Here is a 15,574-nt window from a genome sequence, read left to right as displayed (position 1 = left end):
ACAATATTCGTTGGCTCGGTAGTTCCTTGGTAAGGGGTTGGGTGGTGGCCTTGCTTCCAAAGGCTTGATGTAGTTTGCTTTGACAGCCTCTCGGAATACCAAAAGGATCGGCATGCCGAGATCAGTATATGTTCTTCTTGACGGGCCGCCATTTCTCATGTTTCCCATGTTTCCCACACGTAAAGGATTCGTGGGGGTGATGCTTGCCACTTCGTGGACTTTCCCGGGCTGGCTAGGTTTTTTGTATTTTGAGGTTCCCGAGTCTTCCTTCAATTGCCCCATTTGAAGTAAATCCTCTACCTTCGTAGCAGTGGCAATAAGCGACTGAAACGTAGGTAGGTATTGTGTTTGGAGCTGTGACTGGTAGATAGGCAGTAAATTCTTGATTATGATGTCAACTTGTTCCTGTTCAGAGGGTCGGTTGATCATTTGAGCGGCCTTGGCCCTCCACCTCGTAAGGAACGAGGAAAAGGGTTCATTGTTTTTCTGTTTGGTGGTTTCCAGCTCTCTTCGAGTAACATCCACCTCCATATTATAGCGGTACTGTGAATTAAATGCATTATAGATGTCTTCCCAGGTCTTCATCTTAGACCAATCTAGGCTAACAAACCACCTCAAAGTAGCACCGGTGAGTGATTGTTGGAATAACTGAGCAAGGAGTTCGTTGTTTAGTCCAAACGGGCTCAGGGCACCCACATACATTTTCAGATGCGTTTTAGGACAAGTGGTTCCATCAAATTTGTCCATGTTGGGCATCTTGAATTTTGTAGGTAATCTTGCTTCGGGGAACAAGGACAAAGAGTCCATGTCCACCACCTCTTTGTGTGTTTTAAGGGCAGTGACAGATCTTTCTAAGAGTTCTAGCTTTTCTCTCATTTTCTGAGCTTCGAGCTCAGATGTAGTTTTGGTGGGTATGTCATCCAAGTTATGGTTTGAAGATGATTGTGCAGCATTAGGTCTTTGGCTAGAGGCAGCAGGACCCTTTCCTCCAACCGAGGCCCCATTTTCATTACCATTACCCAGTTCAGCTATTAAGGCGGTCCTTTGGGCAACCAATGCCTCATTCATCCTAGCTTGCAGTCTGACTTCTAATTGTTCCATAAGGGTTTGGATATCAGCTAGTGATGCCATTGGTTTCGAAGTTGATGAGATTGGTGATAGCACTGTAGGTGTGGCTGGCACTGACGTCGGCACTTGAACAGTGGGTACCTGTAAGTATGAGGGTAGTGGTATTAGGGTACAGTAGGTGGTATTGTGTATCAGGGTAACTGATATGAGGTAGATCGTCTCTTTGTCCAACTGTGCATGCTTAAAACAAAAGAATGTTTTGTGTCCCTTTTGTGTTTATTTGGTGTTTATGATATGTCGTGAATGCGCACAACAACATGTCATAATCCGTTTCAATGAGATGATTCGCATTATTTGGTGCATACAGTCCTAAAGAATAGGTTTTGTAGACTATGACACAAATAGAGAATTGGCTTATAAAGGGACCCTTGAACCTTGAGTAAGGATATACCTAACCACATGTGAAACAAAGAGTTTCGCGTGGGTCCAACGGTACCCATACTCATGGGCCACCCCCAAAAGGATTAGAGATGGTTTGCGGTAACAGGGAGGACGCTTTGGCTATCCGTCGGCATAATCAAGGAGACCTGCCGATCAGCGCTACTTGCTATCCAGACTCAGAAGTTTAAACAGAAGGAGAAGAAATTCATTTGAAATTCATTTTTTATGCAATGGAGAAAAGGATTCTCAATCGTGCAAATAAATCAACAAGTTTTAATGTCTTAATCACATTTTTCAATTAAGTCCGGATTTATCAAGTATTCTTAAAGAAAGAGCACTTGATTCGTATTAGGGTACCCTGCAAAACAAAGCATAATAAAATAATGCCTTAAAGAAAGGCCGGTTAGTTTTCACAACAATTGTAGTCCACTTTATGCAAAATGATTACATATCCCCAGCAGAGTCGCCAAACTGTGTACCCCTCCCCAAAATATCACCGGCATATGAATGCATGTGACTAAAGGAAGAAATGCACGTGAGTGTGTGAGTCGCCACCTTGTTTAATTATTTTAGGGTAAACTAGGAAAAAACCCTAAGTGACTCCATTTTTAATTAACCTAGTTACTAGATTAATTATCCCAATGTTTAAGGCACAGTCTGCGAACCCGAGGTGGATCCCGAGACTATGTCATGCTGATGAACTAACCGATGGATGAATGCTTTGCAAGGTGAATGATGGATTAATGAAATGTTTGTGTGATTTTGACTTGCCGCCCGGGGTGAAATCCCGAACGTGCCTACGTACTTCCGTTTGAATGGAAGATCAAAGTCAACGTAGTTCGATAGGCCTCTTTTAGAGGGCTTTGAATGGTATGCTTAATGCATGGGTGTGTATGCTTTGTGCATTTTGTGTGTATGCTTTATGCATGATTTTGTGTATGCTTTGTGCATTTTTGTGTGTATGCTTTGTGCATAAGTGTGTATGCTTTGTGCATAAGTGTGTATGCTTTGTGCACGTTGGTTAGGCATTTTGCCGAAAATTGATTGATTTAGGCATTTGTGCCAAAATGGTTCATTTAAACGATTTGTCGCTTAAAAGATTGATTTTAAGGCATTTTGCCAAAAATGTCGATTTTAAGCGATTTGTCGCTAAAATGGTTGATTTTACGGTTTTAAACCGAAAATGATTGATTTTAAGGCATTTTGCCAAAAATGTCGATTTTAAGCGATTTGTCGCTAAAATGGTTGATTTTACGGTTTTAAACCGAAAATGATTGATTTTAAGGCATTTTGCCAAAAATGTCGATTTTAAGTGATTTGTCGCTAAAATGGTTGATTTTACGGTTTTAAACCGAAAATGATTGATTTTAAGGCATTTTGCCAAAAATGTCGATTTTAAGCGATTTGTCGCTAAAATGGTTGATTTTACGGTTTTAAACCGAAAATGATTGATTTTAAGGCATTTTGCCAAAAATGTCGATTTTAAGCGATTTGTCGCTAAAATGGTTGATTTTATGACTTTAACCCGAAAATGATTGATTTTGAGGCATTTTGCCAAAAATGTCGATTTTAAGCGATTTGTCGCTAAAATGATTGATTTTATGACTTTAAGTCGAAAGTGTTGATTTTAAGGCGTTTCGCCAAAATGGTTCGATTTTACGACTTTTGGCCGTAAAAAGTTTTATTTTTTGATTAAGCGGAATTTTAGTTGACGTGCATGCTTTTTATGCAGTTATAGAATGATTGAGAGTAGAAGAGAAGCATGCATGAAGTGCTAAAATTAAATAGGCGGAATTTTATTTACGTACCTGATTTAATCGTCGGCCACTTCTTAACTCCAGATTAAGCTCCTCGTTTAGGTATATTAATTAATTTTTAATTTTTGTTTAATTTTAGTGACCAAATATCACAATAAAAGTGCAATAAAAATTAAATTAAAATGCAAAAAAGCGGTAAAGAAGACGCAAGGAGCGTGAGAGAGAGAGGGTTTCGTCCGTCAATACAGACAAGGTGTGCCAAAAACAACCTGAAAATGGCCTATTTATAGGCCATTTTCGGGTCCCGGGCGGTGGCTGCCGCCGTGCATGGCGGTAGCCACCGCCAAAAAATTCTGGGCGGTAGCTGCCGCCCAGGCTCGCGGTAGCTAACCAGCACCTGTCGGTGGGGCGACAAGGCCCCGCCCGCGCAGGGCGAGAGGCCCCGCGTGTGCTGGGCGTGCAGGCCCTCGCCCAGGGCGCGAGGGGGGGGTCCAGGCCATGCGCGCGGGGACGACAGGCCTCGCTCGCGCGGTGCGAGATGCCTCGCCCGCGCGGGCGAGAGGCTCGCCTCGCGCGCGCGGGAGGCCTCAGCCCGCGCGGAGGCGAGAGCCTCGCCCGCGCGCAGGCGCGGGAGGCCTACGCCCGCGCGGGCGAGTTTCGGCCGCGCGGGGCAGGGTCGCGCTTGCGCGCGGCTGCTAGGGGCCTCTCCCCGCGCGCGGCGCGAGGGGCCTCGGCCTCGTGGGCGAGGGATCCCGCCCGCGCTGGGCGGAGGGTCCCCGCCCTGCGCTGGGCGAGGGTCCCCGCCCACTCTGGGCGCCAGGCCCCGCCCGCGCAGGGCGAGGGCTGTCGCCCGCGCTTGGTGGGGGCTGGCGCCGCCGTGGCCGGTGCAGCCACCGTGTGTCGCTTCGGGAGCTGTTTTGGGAGTTTCGGACCTCCGAAAAATATTCCGGGACCTGTTCCGCGATCCTCGTAAAATTCCGGACGTTTCAAGTACCATATTGATATATTTTCGGTGAACTTCCGAAATGGCCTCCGGTTCGGCCGGACTGTTTGCAGTCCGGAAAAATTGGCTCTTTGAGCCTTGTGAGTCAAAGTTACTGTAGAAAAGTCAAATTTACTGTAGCAAATGCACTGTAGCACAATTAAATTTGCTGTAGCAAATTCATTGTAGCACAGTCAAATTTACTGTAGCAAAGTCAACCAATAGGCTTTTTGAGCCTCAAAATTTGAGTATTCACACATAACATAATTTAGGCACATACTAATTTTAACCAAATTAGATCACTTTGAAAATTAGGACCCAAGCCTTCTATCATAGCCATAACATACAATTAACCTTAATATGTACGTCCATAAATCCTAACAGTCTCCCACTTAGACCACACACACACACACATATATGACTTTATAATTGTATGTCATAATAAAACCTTACGAGCTCAAAATCTTGCTATCATAATCCAAGGTTTTCCAACCAATCTCGTCCATTTAATTATATCAATATAGAACTAACGCAACTTTCGTTGCATATGTTGCATCCATCCTTGATCACATATATTAACACAATGAAATGACATAGATCAAGTATGGATGTGTAGCATGAAAATTTCATGCAATGTGATGTAAATATGTCTATCTCCAATTGGTCTCATTAAATTTTAATAAGATCATGTCAATACCAATATCAAAGTATGAATATCTGAAAGAAATTTTATTTATGCAAAAAAATACCCTTAAAATGTATCTATAATAGAAAAATAAAATTGCAAACTCCCACTAAAATTGAATGTCCTCAAAAGATATGACTCTCATATGAACAACATGTTCATGAAAGACCCTTGGTGGCAATCTCTTAGTAAGCATATCTACAATCATAGAGTTTGTGACGATATGCTCTATAGACACCTGACCACTTAACAACCAAGAATTTAATGTCTATGTGCTTCGACTTATTATAGCTTCTATTGTTATTAGAATATAAGACTGCTAATAGGGCTACACATGACCCGTTCTAACCTAATCCAACCCGAGTAACATGACCTAGCGAGTTTGAAAATATAATAGGTTGGGTTGAATGAATCATTTTTATAATTCACGAGTTAGGTTAAGTCACGGGTTCACTAGTTAAACTCGCAGATCCAACCCAATCCGTAAAAATATCATATATATTTGTGTTTATGTGAGTATAATTATCAATTATTTTAGTTAATTTAATTTAGTTTATAATTTTAAATACAAATACTAAATTATTTAAATATCTAATAAGCCTTGCCTTTAGAATTATTTTCTTTAGTATAAATTTATTTTGAAATGTTACTAATGGAACATGTTGTAGTTTAAAATTTCTTGTATAATTATGATACTAAGTTTTTTTTTAAAATTATTGTTTTTATTTATTATTAGAAAACTTAATTTTCAAATATTGTTGCTTATCATCGTCATCATTATTATTAAAAAAACATTTTAAAATGGTATCGTTGGAATATCTTGTGATTTGTAAAAAATTGTATAATTATATTTTATTTATATCTAATTTGTTGGTTATTGCTTTTAAATGGTTATATTTTATTTAACACTATTTTTATTATTTATCATTTATTTGACCCGTGGACTATATTGGACCCATACCCAACCTGACCCATTCATACCTACGAGTTTACACAATTAACGGGTTAGGTTGGGTCAAAAAAAACATTGACCAGCATATATAGGTTGGATACTTTAAATCGTTAAATCCGACCCAACTTGACCCACGTGTAGCCCTAACTGCTGACTTATTGTTATAAAATATCTTAAGTACTCTTTCAATACTATCCACAATTCGAAGCCTAGTGATAAAATTTCACATCCATATTTCATGATTAGATACTTCATAGCATGCTGTAAACTCAGCTACCATGGTGGAAGAAGCTATAAGTGTTTGTTTAGCCTCTTCTAGGAGACAACTCCTCCTACCAACCTATAGATATAATCTTATGTAGATTTCATGATATCTTGGCATCCAATAAAGTCGAAGTTTGAATACCAATGATCTCTAACTTATCTAACCTCTTGTATGTGTGCATGAATTTTTTTTCTCTATAAATATTGCTTGAATCATTTGGCTGCTTTCTAATGATCCATTCCTGGATTACTTAAATATTTTCCCCACACTCCAACTATGTACGCAATATTTGGACGTGTAAAAACCTGAAAATACATTAGATTCTCTATTGCTTATGCATAATTGTATTTCCTTTTCCTTAAAAGCATTTTTAGGGCATTGATCAAGACTTAACTTATCTCCTTTTGCCATAGGGGTATTACCTGGCTTACAATCTTGCATGCCATATCTCTTAAGAACCTTTTCGATATAGGTATTTTGTTATAATCCAAGGATACCTCAAGAACAATGTCAATGTATTTGGATTCCTAATGCAAAGGTTGTAGCACTAAGATCTTTTATCTTAAAGTTTCTTGCTAGAAATCTCTTGGTTTCGTGCAAGAAGCTTGCATTGTTACTCCAAGCAATGTCATCGACATATAAAACCAAAAAAATATGTTTACTCTCATTGAATTTGTGGTATATACAACATCAACCAAATTCATCTTAAAACCAAATGAGACAATGACAAGATGAAATTTGTAATACCATTAACGAGACGCCTGTTTAAGCTTATAGATGGATTTCTTTAACTTGCAAACCATTGACTTTGGATCACTTGATACATAGTTTTCTGGTTGCACCATATAAATCTTTTCATAAATGTTGCCATTGAGAAACATTGTTTTGACATCCATTTGATGTAACTTAAGATCAAAATATGCTACTAATGCCATTATAATTCTAAAAGAGCCTTTCGATGAAACTCGAGAGAAAGTCTCTTTATAATCGACGCTTTTCTTTATGTGTAAAGCATTTAGCAACAAGAAGTGCATTATATCTTTCCACATCACCTTTTGAATCCTTCTTGGTTTTAAATATCCATTTATAACCAATGAGCTTCACATCTTCAAGCAATGGGACAATATTCCTTACGTCATTATCCTTCATAGACTTGATATCTTCATCCATGACATCTATCTACTTTAAGAGTTAGAACTTTTCATCGCTTGTTGGAAATTGATTAAATCATTTTCCATCAATCCAATGTCAGCATCATGTTCTTGGAGAAATACAATATAATCATTTGGAATTGCATTTCTCCTCTCTGTAGTGGATCTCCTTAATGGCAATGGTTCTTGAGGCTGTAGAGTTTGTTCTTCGGAAACAACTTCTTAAGGTTGAGGAGGAGGCTCAATGACATTGTATTGATCTGGAGTTGCTTTTTGGACTATGTCAAATATAGGAAACTATTTCTGATCATTGTCAATATAGCAATTAGAGGAATATCAATATATCCCTCTTCAAAAACAAAGTCCTTAAGTCTTTCTCCCCCGCAAACACAACATCCTCAAAGAATCTAGCATTACTTGTCTCAAAAATAGACTAAGTAGTGGGATCATAAAATTTATAATCCTTGGACCTTTTAGGGTGTCCGACGAAATAACAATTGATGGTCCTCTTTTTATTTAGCCTACAAGGTCTTGTCTGAGCTAGACATTCTCAAATATGAAAATGCTTTAAACTAGGCTTTTTACTTGTTCAAATCTCATAAGGGTTTTTTCAGTTGCCTTAATTGGCACTCTGTTGAGTATATATAGTATAGTCTTTAATGCCTCTCCCCTAAAGGGATTCAAGTAAGGTAGAATGACTAAATCATACTCCTTACCATGTTCTTAAGTGTTCTGTTTTGTCTTTTAGCAACACCATTCATAGTGGGCAAACTCGATATAGTGTATTAGTGCGACAATACCACATTTTTCTAGGAAATTTACAAATGGACTTGGACATTGTTCACCTAATCCGTCATCTCTGCCATAGTATCCACCACCACTGTTAGGCCTAACATTTTTTATTACATTAATCTATGCTTTCTACTTATTACATTAACATGCAAGGAGTCATTGAATGAAGCAATTATGTCAAGCAAATATATATTATCATAACCTGATAAAGAACCAAAACCAAATAAATTTGAATCTTAAAAAAGACTAAATTTTCCATTTTCAAATGAACAATAATAACCAAATTTATCCAATACTAAAACAGAAATCAAATTACATCTAAAAGACGGCACAACGATAGTCTCAAACAAATCCAAATAATAACCAATTCTTAATAATAATCTAAAAGTCCCAATAGTTTCAACCTCCATCGACTTGCCATCACCAACATAAATATAGCTTTCACAATCATTAGGCTTTCGGTAATTTAGGCAAACGTACATAGACACACTAATGTGAGTTGCTGCACCATAATCCATCCACCATGTGTGTCTAGTTACTGAAGACAAATTAACCTCAGAACAAACAAAGTTAAGAAGCATACCTCTATTTGCATGCCATGCGTCACAGTTGTACATTGCTTCTTCTTATGATCTGTAGCTCCACAGAAGAATAAGCATCTTTAGTAGGCTCCTTATGTTGTTTCTTTTATGGTGCTATTTCTAAAACTTCCTTATACTTCTTTCTCTTGTTGGCTTTCGTCCTGTCCTTTCAGGTGGACGCTAAATGACCATTGTGCATCTTTTCTTGGTTTGATCTTACTTCTTTCTGAAAACAGTGTGAGATGAGCTTGTTAAGGGACTAAAAGTCCTTTTGACAGTTATAACTCACCTTGAACTGATTGAACTGTGCTAGAAGACTATTAAAAATAAATGCACTAACAAGTCTTCAGATAAACCCAACTTGACTGCTTTCAATTTTAAAGCAAGATAATATTTCTATAATATACTCCCTTATGTTTCCTTTGCCTGAGTACCTCATTGACAAGAGTTTTGCTAAGGTTGTACTAGTTTTAAGCTTTTCATTCTTAGCAAACATCTTTTCAATGTCCTCTTGAAAAGCCTTAGTTGTATCAACTCGATCGGACAAGGTCCCCTAAAGGCTTTTAGAATGCCACACTCGATGACCATAAGACTTATGCAATTAGACTTTTCCCACTTTTCCATCTCTCTCTTTTCATTAGAGGTACTCATGTCAGTAAGACTAGTAGGCTTGGGAACTTGTAATGCATAGTGTAGGTCCATGACTTTGAGAGTGACCAGAACACTCCCTTGTCATGTCTTAAAATTCATGCCATTTAACATAGAAATGAAGTTAACAATGATATTAGCAGCATTAGTAGAAACTAAATCCCTGCAAAATAATAAAACAAACAGACTCACATAAGTACCTAAGCAAAACCATAATGGAATAATAAATTCAAATAAAGGCAAACTCCATCTCAAGATATCGAGCACTCCATTAATGTTTCATCTTTGGATAAAATATTAACTTGTAAGTGATACCTTGATGTAGTAATCAAACACTGAAAATAAAGTAATATGTCAAACAAATAATCTTCTTTTGGTTTGATTCATTATTCACATGTAAAATCAAATAACTATCACATGTTTATTACCATAAGTGCATGTTTATACATTTTAAATATAGATTTTCCTTTCGGCAATTAATATTTACATAAATCACATACACTCAACTGCTTATATATTTTAAATAAATTAATTAATTTTAGAGAGGTCACTTTGGCAACATATTAATTAAATACACACACACACACAGACACACTAATATTCAAATTCAAATTTTAAATAAAATCTCAAATTGTTTTGCTTGTATACTGAATTCAACCTACTGCCTCCTTAAGTTTTTTTTTATTATTAAAAGAAGAAGGCAATTAAATAATTTAAATGGCTTGATTATAACTTTAGTATCTGAACTTTTGAAAATTTTCAATTTTAGTGTCTCAATGGAAAAGTTTTGCAATCAAGTGTAACCCACAAATTTTTTTCAATCGAGTGTCGCCGTCCTACATGGTATGCCTAAAATACAAATAGGACGGTAAAGGCTCATTGATGATTTAAAATGATGCCAAATAGGAAGACACATATATTTTCACATTGGATTTATGTATAAAAAATAGGGGCAGTGATTTACGAAATGACGGTGCCCTTACTATTGATTTTCAGGCAAGCCAACAGTCATTTCAAGTAAAACACCAAACGAAGACGTATCTCCCAATCCCTTTTCTCTCAAAGAAAGAAATCCCTAGAGAGTGATTCGCATGACAAATCCTTAATGAATTGTTGAATGGAGTGAGTGATCTAAGAAAATCTGAAAGAGGACATGTTCTTGACTTCATTTCTGTCGAAGAAGGTTAATATCAAAAACCCTTGAACTGAGATGCGTTTTGATGCATTTTTTTGTTTTCATCGCTTTTCTTTTTCATTTTCTTCTAAAATATCCAAGGAAGCATTTTTATTTTTTTGTTTCTTTGGATGGAATACACATCGAATCTAAGGTAGCTCTTTTGGGTCATATCGATTGCATGAGAAAATTGAAAATTGAAAAAGGGATTGCTTTTTGACCATTTTATGAAGCTTTATATCGATGTCACTGATTTATGGGAACAGGACATATGGGGTTTTGTTGTATTGGTGTATGTTTATTGATTTTTTGTTTGCATGTTGACCTGACCTATAAAGAAATAATATTTTTTTTACTAAAAGAAGTATAATTTTTTTTAAAGGATGGCAAAGGCTGTAATTGATGTCTACTATGGTGGTATTTTCTTAAGTAATGAGAGGGGTATACCTAGGGAATATGTGGGGGGCATTTTATGCAAGTAGAGATAGATGTGCCTAATTTATGTTTGGACTCTTTTATTAAAATAATCTAGAAAGAGATGGATATTAAAACAATAGTGCGCTTTAAAGCTGTAGGTGACACATTTGCACATGGGTTTATACTAGTGTGGAGTGAGTCATTGTCTGACATGCTTGAGATGGCCAAACAAAGGGGTTGAAATATATACTGAACTTAGGATATTTAAGGCTAGAAAAGTAAATTCACAAGGTAGAGCTCAGTCCAGTATATGTGAATTGACAGTTAAGGATGAGGTAAATAATGGTGGAGATAGGGATGTGACTGCTGGGGATAGGTCAAAAAGATTAAATGAGCGAGTTGAATGATTTAATGGAGATTTTAATGGGGGAGTTAAGGGAGATCATGGTAGTCCAGATTGTAACGCCCCAAAATTTTCGAATCTTAAAATGATATTATTTTATCGGGTCATGAATAGTGCTACAGAGAGGGGGATAATATTTTATTTAGATCTGAGGAAGATATTGAGTATAATTAACTATGAATGGATAGTGATTTACCAGTCTATGAATAGTACCACCGGTCTGTCAATAGTATGACTAGTTTGTGAATAGTACTACCGGTCTGGGAGTTGATATTATTTTGGTCCGGAAAAATTACTATATATGTTTTATATTTTCTTTAATATCTTTGGAGTATGTATGCATTATTTTTATGGGTAAAAAGTAAGTAATGAATATTTTTGGAGAATTTAGATAATTAGTGAATAGTGAATTATGATACTTTATTAATTAAGGAAATTTGAGGAATTATTTTTATGGAGTAATTTGAGAAATTTGTGGAGATAAATAATATTTTGAAGGAATTGCATTGGAGAATATTTTTAGCCATTAGATGAGATTACTTTTGACTTAATCTTAGCCATCCAATTGTGGGAAAAGACCAAAACACCCTTAGTTGCTTTATAAAGATCAACTCCAATAATTGAGCAACCACTTTTTCTCTTCTTCTTCTTCTCTTCAACGCCAATTTCCTCTCCTTCTTCTCCTTGTTTTTCTTCATCTTCTACTTGCTAAATCCACCAAATTCACCTTATCCAACTTGAGTTAAGTAATTAATCTTTGAGAGTGAAGCTAGAGAAGTGATTTTTGGTGACTAATTTCAAGAAATTTGGAGATTTTCCTACTTGGGTCAAAGGGTAGAGAATCTTCTACCAAAGAGAAGGGCAAGCTAAGGCTTAAAGAGTTTTATTTAAGCTTGTTAGAGCTTGTTTTTAAGGTTAGTGTTCATAAACACACTTACCTTACTTGACTTTTTGATTTTGTGCATATATGCTATCATGTGTATATTTTGGGATTTTGTATGAAATGATTGATTTGTTGAAATTTGGTTGCAATAACATGCTCTTGGGTGATGTTGATGAGTATTTAATATGTGGTAGAAACCTCTACCTTGTATCTATGTCTTTCATGTTCTTTTCATGGTTAAAGTAAGCTGAATTTGGGAAAAATGTGTTATTGAGTGAGATTAAGGACCATTTTTCGATCCTTTCTACTTTCCATTTGTGTCTGAGTCCTTCATAGAAGTTTTAGGTCTACTTCTTAGCTTTCCAACCCATCCTCTTAAGTTCAATTTGGAGATATATAGCTCAACTTATGGCTGAAAAACCCAAACTGACTCTGTTATGCCGGGCCACATGCATCTTTGAATTGAGTGCCCATTTTGATCACTATAATGACAAGATTAGGTTCTGTGTTCTTTAGGAGAGTTTTTGCCCTAAGTCTTGAGACTTCCCTGGTTTTTGATTGGTTTAATTTGAGTGTTTGGTGAAGTAGGAATTCAATAAACATTGGACTTAGTTCTGCTAAATCAGGTCTGATTTGTTGGCCTGTGTTCCTAGCTTTTTTTTTGCTATCTTACCGATTGATCTGGGCTGTGGTCCCTTCATAACATTTGTAGTCATTTGTATTATCTTTCTAATGAATCTAATTTCATTCAATTTGGAGACATATAACTCAAGTTATGTCTTAAAAACACAGCAAAGGTCAAGGTTATTTTAATGCTGAAAATTTCCTATGCCTTGAATCATAGGTTTATTTGGATAAATGTATGTATGAATCATGTGTGATGAGGTTCTCTTGATTATTTGTATGTTTGAGGATTTATTTGCCAAAACTAAGATATAATTTTGAAAAGTGTTATTGTGGACATGGTTAAATGGATATAAATGGAAAAAATTGTTGGAAATTTTGGGATAAAGTGTGGCATTAGTTTAGATAATGCATGATGAGGACAGAAATGGATACCTTGGTGCATAAGAGTTATGTAAGTATGTGAATTATGAGCACCACTGAGTTTTATACTCGGCGCATTGATTTTTATCACGTGCAGGTTAAAGACTGTGGTTGCTGCTTGAAGACTAGAAGAGTAGCATCAGAGCAAAAATGACTATTGTGGTAGTAGTAGATTGAGATTTATGTAATTAAGAATTATGGCATGTATAAGTATTATATTTTTGGAGATTGTGTTATTTGAATTATAACTTAAGCATGTAATTAACAATTATGTTGGTGTATATACTCGGAGATAAGCATAAGATTCATTAAATGATTGAATATAAAATATTTCAAGAGAGTTGGTATGATTAGTTTATTAAGACTTGATATATATACTGAATGCAATTAATTGATGAATATTAAAATGCTATTGAGGATTTATATAGTTATGAAAATATAGAAGTGTTGTTGTGTTATGATGATTATTTGGAGATGTTGGGAGTTTGGAGTTTAATTGAGAGTGTTTTGTATTCACATGTTTGGCTAGCTCAGTTTTTAAAGGAAAATTCTTACAGTATTTATGTAGGATTTTTCCCAATCTATTTTTCAAAAAAAAAAAAAAAAGATGAAAACAAAATGAAATGATTATCTATAAAAAAAACATATTACTCGCTAAACTTGTGAATACTCAATTACTTCTAATTCATAATCTAATTTTATGATTTGTATGTTAAGTTAAGACGGTGTCTTCGGCATCGAATGTGGCATCCGTTGTCGGGTCTCACAGGACTGGGCAGAGGGTGTTACACAGATTTAGCAGGTTGGGGGGGGGGGAGGGCTTGATGTGAGTGAGAATGTTAAAGAAATGTGTTGTTGATGTAAATATTGGGGCTGGGGAAGTTCCTACTGTTGATGGAACTGGACAAGAGAATCTGCCAAAGATGAGGAATTGGTTGAGTGTGAGTGGATGTCAGGGGATTATGAAGAGTTACAAGAAGCAAGAAATGTTGTGAGAAGGTTTAAAGAAAATAAGAAGTCAGCCACAAAGAAAGGGGCATAGCCAACTCCTCAACCCTCAAATGCTACTGCCGCACCTAATGGAGAACCTGATGCAAACAATGAAGATGGGAATTTGACTAACTATGCAGATTATGATGGAGATCTCAATGTACAAAGTACTGATGGAAGTGATGGAGAGCATGCTATTAGGAGAAGAAAAGATAAATTCAAAGCCTTTAATCCTAATGCTGACAAGATTACATTTGCTTTGGGTATGAAATTTAAGAATGGTGTAGAGTTTAAAGAAGCTGTTAGTACATTTGCAATACAAGAGAGAAGGGAGGTTAAGTTTGTTAGAAATATGAACATATAGTTTAGGGCAAAGTGTGTGAAAAAAGAGTGCCCTTGGATGATTTATGCATCCATGGAAGATTATAGGAATGATATAGTTGTGAAAATTGTTAAGAATGAGCATATATGCTCCATATCATTTAAAAATAGAAGGTGTAGTTCCAAATGGATGGCAAAACATGTTTTGCCAAAGATTGCTGCATGTGAGGCAATGACCCTTATTGATCTTAAGAAACAGGTTAAGAATGATGTTAGTGTAGAAGTAAGTATTACTATGTTGAGGAGAGCAAAAATGATGTATTTGGCTAGGTTAAATGGAGATGCAAAGGGTGAGTATGCTAATCTTTGGGATTATTTGGGTGAAATTGCAAAATCAAACCCTGGAAGTAGGAGCAACTCACAAGTCCAAAGACCCATTCCTAATGGTATTACGATGTTTGACAAAATGTATATCTGCTTTGAATCACTAAAGAAAGGGTTTCTGTCTGGGTGTAGGAGGGTAGTTAGGCTAGATGAGTGTTTTCTTAAAGGTGCAATTAAGGGGGAACTGCTAACTGCAATTGGTAGAGATGGCAATAACTAGATGTATCCCATTACATGGACTGTTATAAGTGTTGAATGTAAGTCAACATGGCATTGGTTCATTGATCGTTTGAAGATTGACTTGGGCATCACTAATGGTGAAGGTTGGACATTCATTTTTTACCAGCAAAAGGTAAACATATTACTTGTTTGTGCTATCATTTTTTTATTATGATTTACAGCTTCCTATTTGTGTATGCTTTTAATTGAAATTTATGGTTTCTGGCAGGGATTACTTGATGCAATATATCAGAAATTGCCCCTATGTGAGCAAAGATGTTGTGCAAGTGTTTTCGCCCCAAATTTTTGAAACCCTTTGAAACCCCAGAAAAGGACCTCGGAAAACTTCTTTTATTATTTGTTTAGAATTTATTGGAAAAGTGGTGTTAAAACCTTTTCGGGAACGCAGTGCCG

General features: G+C 36.5%; 1 pseudogene; it reads right to left on the bottom strand.

Moving 5' to 3' along the window:
- Nucleotides 1–7,131: 7,131 nt before the first annotated feature.
- On the bottom strand, nt 7,132–9,376 carry LOC149496248 (uncharacterized; annotated as a pseudogene).
- Nucleotides 9,377–15,574: the final 6,198 nt, after the last annotated feature.

Source organism: Jatropha curcas, chromosome 5 (genome assembly GCF_041381405.1).
Source record: "Jatropha curcas cultivar XTBG-Jc1 chromosome 5, XTBG_Jcur_1.0, whole genome shotgun sequence".
Taxonomy (NCBI): Eukaryota; Viridiplantae; Streptophyta; class Magnoliopsida; order Malpighiales; family Euphorbiaceae; genus Jatropha; species Jatropha curcas.
This window is presented reverse-complemented; position numbering and strand designations above follow the sequence as displayed.